The sequence below is a fragment of the Pogona vitticeps genome, chromosome 6 (genome assembly GCF_051106095.1).
Source record: "Pogona vitticeps strain Pit_001003342236 chromosome 6, PviZW2.1, whole genome shotgun sequence".
Classification (NCBI taxonomy): domain Eukaryota; kingdom Metazoa; phylum Chordata; class Lepidosauria; order Squamata; family Agamidae; genus Pogona; species Pogona vitticeps.
Window position 1 is genome coordinate 98447730 of NC_135788.1, and position 7587 is coordinate 98455316.

Consider the following 7587-nt stretch of genomic DNA (forward strand, 5'->3'; position numbering starts at 1 on the left):
ATGGGCAGTTTCATTGAGATTTAAGGCTGTAAGGGACAGAAGGGATGTGTGAATCACATTTGGATAAAAAATGAACTGGAACAAAATACCACCACCTTCATCTCTAACATGAACATAGGCATAAATTATTGAATCTGATCCATGTGCCGGAATCACATAGTTATGACTTATGATGGTTCTAAGTAGTGATATCTAGACCAAATTTCTATTGGGAATTTTGTCTACCACCTTGCATGTTGTCTGTAGTTTATGTGACTGGAAGGACCTTCCTGGGCTGGGTGATTGTTTATCCGCACTAAACAATCATTATTTCCAGCCTTTGAATTCAAAGAGAGCATCTCCTCTCTGCTGAGAGTTCTTTTCCTCTCTTTAGTTTGTTGGAAAAAATGTGGGGTTTTTGTTCTGCTGTTTTCTGTTGTCCAAAATGGGAACCAAAATACCTGGTTGAGGAAGATTGGTCTACTTTGATGGGTTTCGGATCAATCTTTCTGATCCCTGCCTAGAAGATCATGGTGGATGAACTGAGTACCGTTGGCATATACAGGATATGTTCCTCCACTGAAATCTTCCCCCTTTGGTTCCATCACCAACAGGAGCCTGTTGTTGTTGTGTGCTGTCAAGTCACCTCCAACTTATGGAGACTCTATGAATGAGCAACTTCCAAAATGTCCTGTCTTTAATAGCCTTGCTCAGGTCCTGTAAACGCAGGGCTGTGGTTTCCTTTAGGGAGTCAATCCATCTCATATTTTATCTCCCTCTTTTCCTGCTGCCTTCAACTTTTCCAGCATTATTGGGGTCCCGGCAACAGGAGTATGGAACATCACTAAGTGCCAAAAATTTTGCGACACGGTTTACCCTCCAAAATCTACTACTAAAAATCCAGAAACAGGAAACAACTAAGAACAAGGAGGGTGCTCCTAGGCGTATGCAGGGCACATTTCCTTCCACCACTGAATAGTCCGGGCTGCCAGCACCACGAAGTACAGATTGTTAATTCAAAGGACATGATGCTTTTTAAACCAGCATGTCTCATTTTAGAAATTATATTACCAACTACCTTGGGAGAAAGGCAGGTAAAAATAACATCTGCAACAGCTGGGCATTATTTCTTTTTCTACCAGCCTTGTATATATTATCTCACACCACCTCCCATCGCCCACCATCAGTACTTTTCAAATTTTCCTTCAAGCTGATGTCAGTTCTGTTCTCTTTTGTAAACAGACAATTAAGAGACGTGGAAGTTACAGCAAGCAATACAAAGTCTCTCACACACATTTGAGACAGATGTAGCAGAGAGAAAGTAGCCGCAACTCCATTTATTGGCTGCTCACCACAGCCATGATGTACAGTGGGGTCTTGACTTGAGAACTTAATCCATATTGGAAGGCGGTTCTCAAGTTAAAAAGTTCTCAGGTCAAATCTGCATTTCCCATAGGAATGCATTGAAAACCATTTGATCCGTATCTGCTCTTTTCCGTCCATAGAAACTAATGGGAAGCTGCTATTCTGCCTTCGACCACTAGAGGGAGATATTTTGTTTCTTTTTTTCCTTAGGTCAAGAAAGGTTCAGGGAAGGCAGGGAAAATATAGTCCAGGCAGTACCAGGCAGTCTGAAGACTCCCAATCCACTCTCTAAATGCTGGGAGGAGTGAGGAAGCAGACAGGCACCCTTTTCACTCTCCAACAGTTAACTAAAAAATCAAATTTTGCACTTTACCTGCCTCCCACGTGGGTTTTTTTAAGTTCTTAACTCAAATCTAAGTATGTAAGTCAAGTCAATACTTTCCTATGAGAGTGGTTCTTAAGTCAAAATGTTCTTAACTCAAGCCGTTCTTAAGTCAAGACCCCACTGTATCAGTGGTTGAGAATCTAATACCCACAATGGATTGTGGGAGGTGTAGTCTCCAAAGGGAACTTTTCCAAGCCATCTCATAGGGCTTTCTGCCATCTCACCCCACCCCCCTGGGCCAACCCCAGAAGCTGCAGTTCTGCTCAACATAAAGGATAATTTAAGACACTTGCTGGATATCATACCTATAGTTCAAGGTAGGACAACTTCCAAAGGTCTGAGGATGATTTTTGTCCTGCCCCCTCTGCTCTCCAAATACCCGGGGGGGGGGGAAGAGATATTTTTGGATCCAAAAAATCTAACTGAAATCCCCAGAATCCTCTTGGGATATGTCTAGTTTGCCTCCATATCAAATGTTGCCTCTTCTAAGTAATGTTTTAAGTTTTTAAAGCCCTCTCTTTTTAAAAAGAAACAGAAATTATCAGCCAGTGATGTTTCCAGATGTTTAAAAAGACCCTTTAAAGCTTGCAGTAGCCTCTGGAGGACCATAAAATTGTGTTTACTGCACAAATTGTGTTCCTTTGTGGATACTGTACTGTTTTCATTTTAGGTTGGAAAGATATATATGGAGTCCAAGGAGTCCTGGCGCGCTAGACATGGCTCACCAGTATCACTTTGCCCATTCCTGCTGTTGGTGGGACTCCTTTTTCTCTTTTTAATTTTCTTTTCTTTTTCTTTTCTTTTCTTTTCTTTGAATGGGGAGAATAAGGTATAATTCTACCAACTGCAATCCAATGAGGTCTTTCTGACCAGATTCAGTTCATGTCCTTGAAGGCTGGGGAGAAATGAAGACACACACACACTTTAAAATCAGGGATAAGAACAGCCCTTATATCTTTGAAGTGGATTTCCCAAAAATCTATTTAGCATCTGGGAAATTAATTTAACTGGACTGGGTTGCTGGGCCCTTCCTGTCAAAAACTTTTACTATCAAAGATATAAACAGATTCAAAGGGCCTTCTTCCCATTTAAGGTCTCACATCCTCTAAAAGCCACCCCATCAGTGACCTCCATGTCTCGGTTTCAAACTTCAGTCTTCCATGGCCTTGTTCAAGATTCTAGCCACTATTTTGAGTTTCAATTGTATGAAAACCATGAAGGCCACAGACGTCTGAGACTCTTGTCACTATGGCACAAATTTATTTGGGAAGCTGGGGACCTCCCTCTCCAGAGTAAAGGCTCCATTTATGGTATGAAAGTTGACTTCAGTAAAGCTTGAAGCTTTTTCACTTCTCATCAGGTTACAATCAGGGCTGTGACTGGTAAGCACTAGTGGGCTAGATCTGGACTTTAAACCAGGGAAAGAGGAACTGTTGGCTTTAGGGTACTACTTTGGACCTCTGCGTAAACACTACCCCCAATAACGACATATGCTTCTGCATCATACTATGATTTTGTTGTTTCCAAGACTGAAGCAACAGATCTAAAAGACAGAAACACCCTTTTTAAACCTTAGTTCCCAGCAGGACACCCTTTAATTTAAAACACTGACATTTTGAGGGTCCACTCTTCTGCCTTTGGCCTTGCCCATGACTGCAAAGGTGGCCCTTGAGAACCTTTCCTACTTTGAATTCATCCCTCAGGCTGAAAGAGTCTCCTTATGCTTTCTCTAAACAGTTTGAAGTGGAGTCTGGGATAATTTGTAAGAGGTTGACTCCTCAAATTGTGTGTGTGTGAGGGAGAGCACATGCTCATGTACATATGGATCTGCAATTCATCATTAAAATATTCCAATTAGATGGCGGGGCTGCAATTTAATTTTAAAGGGCCAGTAGCTAAATTATATATATATATATATATATACACACACAAACATTATGCACCAAGGTAATTAGTTTAGGAAAAGTCTTTGTCAAAGACTCCAGACATTTTTTCTCAAAACGAAGAGAAACAAAAGCAGACCACAGATCTTCCCATATGCAGATTCGTATAGACATACGGAGGGCTGTCTTTAAGCTGCAGAACAAAAGCTGAAGAATTTTCAAAGGACAGCAGCTCCCTCTGCTTGGTCGGTTATTTTGTTGGTAAATGGAGAATCTGTTGTCTTTCATAAATGGAGAATCAACTGCAAGTGTGTGTGTGTGTGTGTGTGTGGTGGTTTAAAATAAACCCTCACAATAAACGAGAAAAACACCTCAGCAGAATCTGCCGATAATAATTTAAACCCCAAGGGAGACAGGGCTGTGAAAGATCTCTTTAGCCAATAACGGTTGGCTCACTGTTAGACTGATTGCTAGAAACGCTCTGCAAAGCTTCTGGGGTTTGACTTTGCCGACTACATTTATTGTTTGCCCAGAGGAAACAATGGATTCGTGGACAAGTTTTTCATTTTACTGGCACTGAGAAAACCATAGCCTTCCAAGTTAGGAATTCATGTGCGTAGGTAGGCTTCTAGAAAATCATTCATGGCCTTCACAGGAAGTAAATAATTTCTCTCCCTTTGATTTGCCTTGTAATGCTAGAACTCAGAATCCTCCAAGCTAACAGGCAGTCTTTCCCAAGAAGAAAAAGAGAGAGAACGTCAAAAAATTCATGATGGCTGGAATTCAGTGTTCTGAAATGGGCTGCTGGACAAGACATTATCACTTCCAAGGAGAGACTAAATTAAGTTGTGGTGAAAAGGTATATTAAGTGCTATTCTGATGCCTATTTGGAACTGCCACATTTCAATGGCATGGTTTATCTCCATAACAGGCACTAGGGATCAACAGCAGGGAAGGCTGTTTGCCATCACCAGCTTGCTGAACGCAAGGAAGACAAAGTCTACACCAGTGAATCCATCTATCCAGCCAGCCATCTGCTCACGCACCCACCGATAAACTTACAAAACTCTAGGACAGACAGACATATAAACATACACACTCAATTTAAGCAGATACAGATTATATCTACTCAAATATCTGCTCACATTAAGCAAATAGCAGTTATAACAGAGACCGAACTCAGAAGCATCAACAGAACAGGTCAGTTATTGTGTAAAACACAGACACAACACTCTTCTACCTGGAGTATTTTCAGTCTTCATCACTGGAAGTAGATTCTTGAATGAGTGCAGGCACATACCTAGGAGGACATTGAGTATAGGAGACAGTGCAAATTGAAGAAGTTAGTTTTTGGACTACGACTCCCAGATTTCCCCACCAGCACAGCAATTCTAGTTGGGGGGTTCTGAGAGTGCTAGTCCATTCAGGTGACTTGTCCAGTATATGGGGGAACAGACTTAGGTGGCAGCTGAGGTAGCAGGAAGGATGTGGCTACAATGGCATCCAAGGCAAAAACAAAGGTAGTGTGTCACAGAGGTCACAGGGAGGCTGTGAGGATGAAATGGGGAGCAGGAGAACCAGGTACATGGCCTTGAGTTCACAGGAGGAAAAAAGGTAAAAAGGTAAAGGTTCCCCTTGACAATTTTTTTGTCCAGTCGTGTTCGACTCCAGGGGGCGGTGCTCATCCCCGTTTCCAAGCCATAAAGCCAGCGTTTTGTCCGAAGACAATCTTCCGTGGTCACATGGCCAGTGCAACTTAGACACGCAACGCTGTTACCTTCCCACCGAAGTGGTCCCTATTTATCTACTTGCATTTGCATGCTTTCGAACCGCTAGGTTGGCGGGAGCTGGGGGAAGCGACGGGCGCTCACTCCGTCGCGTGGATTCGATCTTACGACTGCTTGGTCTTCTGACCTTGCAGCACAGGCTTCTGCGGTTTAGCCCACAGCGCCACCACGTCCCTCTCACAGGAGGAAAAGCAAGGTATAAATGTAATAAACTGAAGTCCTGTGGTCTATTAAAGCCTACTACGTATTCCAGTGTAAACACTGAGGACCAGAGTTTCTTTGTGCCCAATAGCAGCCTATGGCACCTGAAGAACTTATGTCATTATGTGTTTCCTGCGACAGACTAAACTGGCTAATCCTCTTAATGGAGCTCACATCATTACCATTTAAATAGCATTCTAGTACATACACTTATTTAAGACTTTTTTTTTACCATATTCTTCTGCTGAGAAGATTCCCATATGACTTATAATAAAAAGATAGGAGCTGTTGTTAAAAAGGCCAATAGAAATGAAACTCAAGTGTCAACTGTGTTCGATTTGTTTCTGAACAGTCAAGTCTGAACACCCACATGTTCTGAAATTTCTATTGCCAACAGCAAAATTTGCCATCACAACCAGAGAACCTGCCCGATTTTAACTCCTCTCTAGTCTTAAAATCTTAAAACCTAAAATGTGGATTCAATTTTCCCTTGGGAGATGCACATTTTAGACAGAGTCACAGCAGATGCAAATCACAACACCATGAGATATTCGTAAACAGAAACACACCTAAGGGAGACCCTTAAAGGACAGAGAGAGAGAAACTGCTAAGAGCCAAGGCCTTCATGGTTGGAATGCAAAGGCCGCCAGGTCAGATGGCGGCTTCTTCTTCTTTTAAATGTTTCTGTCTGAATTGTCTCCTTCTTGCACATTCTGGCTCTCCCAAACTGTTCATCTGGCTTCGACCTCTGCAGCAGCCCACCAAACACTGCAGATAGAGAGCTGCAGCTTGGATGTTGAAGGAGGCAGGAATCGAAGTTAGCAGGAGGTTTATGAACAGTATGCTGCCGCTCTGATTCTACCATCGCCAGATGGCTTCGGCTGTATCAATTACTGTTTATTAAAAAAAAAGAGCGAGATACACACAAAAGTGATAAATGAAATGTTCGCTTGCAGAGAAGAGAAGTAACCACCAACAGGTTGCTGCTCCTCAAGGTCTTCCAGGGCTCAGCAGACTTCAGACTAGCAAGACTGACTTTGGAGTTTTCTTTATTACAACTCCAAGATCCACCAACTCGAGCCTGGTGCAAGGGGCATATAATTAATCAGTTTGGAGTCTGGCAATTTTTCCTGAACACCAGAATTCAGCAGAGATTCTTCCACAAACTCACAAATCTCACAAACCCACTGCCAGGGACACCCAATCTTTCTTCATTTGAACAATGCCATTTCAATGAGGTAGTGGCTGGGGTAAGATGGGTGGGAAAGACAAGTTACTTTATCGCAGCTACATTGTTAAATCACAAAGAGCCAGAAATCCTTGCTGAACACAAAATCTAACCAAAAACGATCAACCTTCTGCCTATTCATTTTAGATTAATGATTTCAAAACATAGGACTGCTCTAGCTCTTATGGAGGGTGAGTCACTCAGCTAACAACTGCCTGTTTTAGACAGAGATGCATGCCACCCATCTGAGATATCCATTTTCTTCCATCCATGGATCTCCCTTCCTGGATCAAAGCATGTTTTCCATGGCTTGCTATCCTCTTACAGACACAATTCAAAGCGTTCAGCTTTAGCATAACCTAGAAATGCCTTGGAGACAGTTCCCTTCTTCTCTACCATTTCCCATGGTGTTTCTAGGTAGGAAACCTTTTTGAGATTTGAGGGCATCTAGGATGATCGTAGGTGCAACGTGGTGGTGCTGTGGTTTAAACTGCAGAAGCCTCTGTGCTGCAGGGTCAGAAGACCTGCAGTCCTAAGATTGAATCTATGCAGCAGAGTGAGCTCCTTTCGCTTGTCCCAGCTCCTGCCAACCTAGCAGTTCGAAAGGATGTAAAAATGTGAGTACATAAATAAATACCACCTTGGTTGGAATGTAAAGGCGTTCTGTGTCTACTCGCGCTGGCCACATGAACACAGACACTGTCTTCGGACAAATGCTGGCTCTATGGTTTGGAAACAGGGATGAGCACTGTGCCCTAG

The 7587-nt window shown here is 42.6% G+C and overlaps 1 long non-coding RNA gene across 1 annotated transcript; it reads right to left on the reverse strand.

The window, feature by feature from the left end:
• Positions 1–408: 408 nt before the first annotated feature.
• On the reverse strand, positions 409–5458 carry LOC144583663 (uncharacterized). Its single transcript, XR_013537582.1, has 2 exons — positions 4853–5458; positions 409–2624 (listed from the first exon to the last, which is right to left on the reverse strand). It is a non-coding gene; the product is annotated as an uncharacterized LOC144583663 (long non-coding RNA).
• Between the last annotated feature and the right edge of the window lie 2129 nt (positions 5459–7587).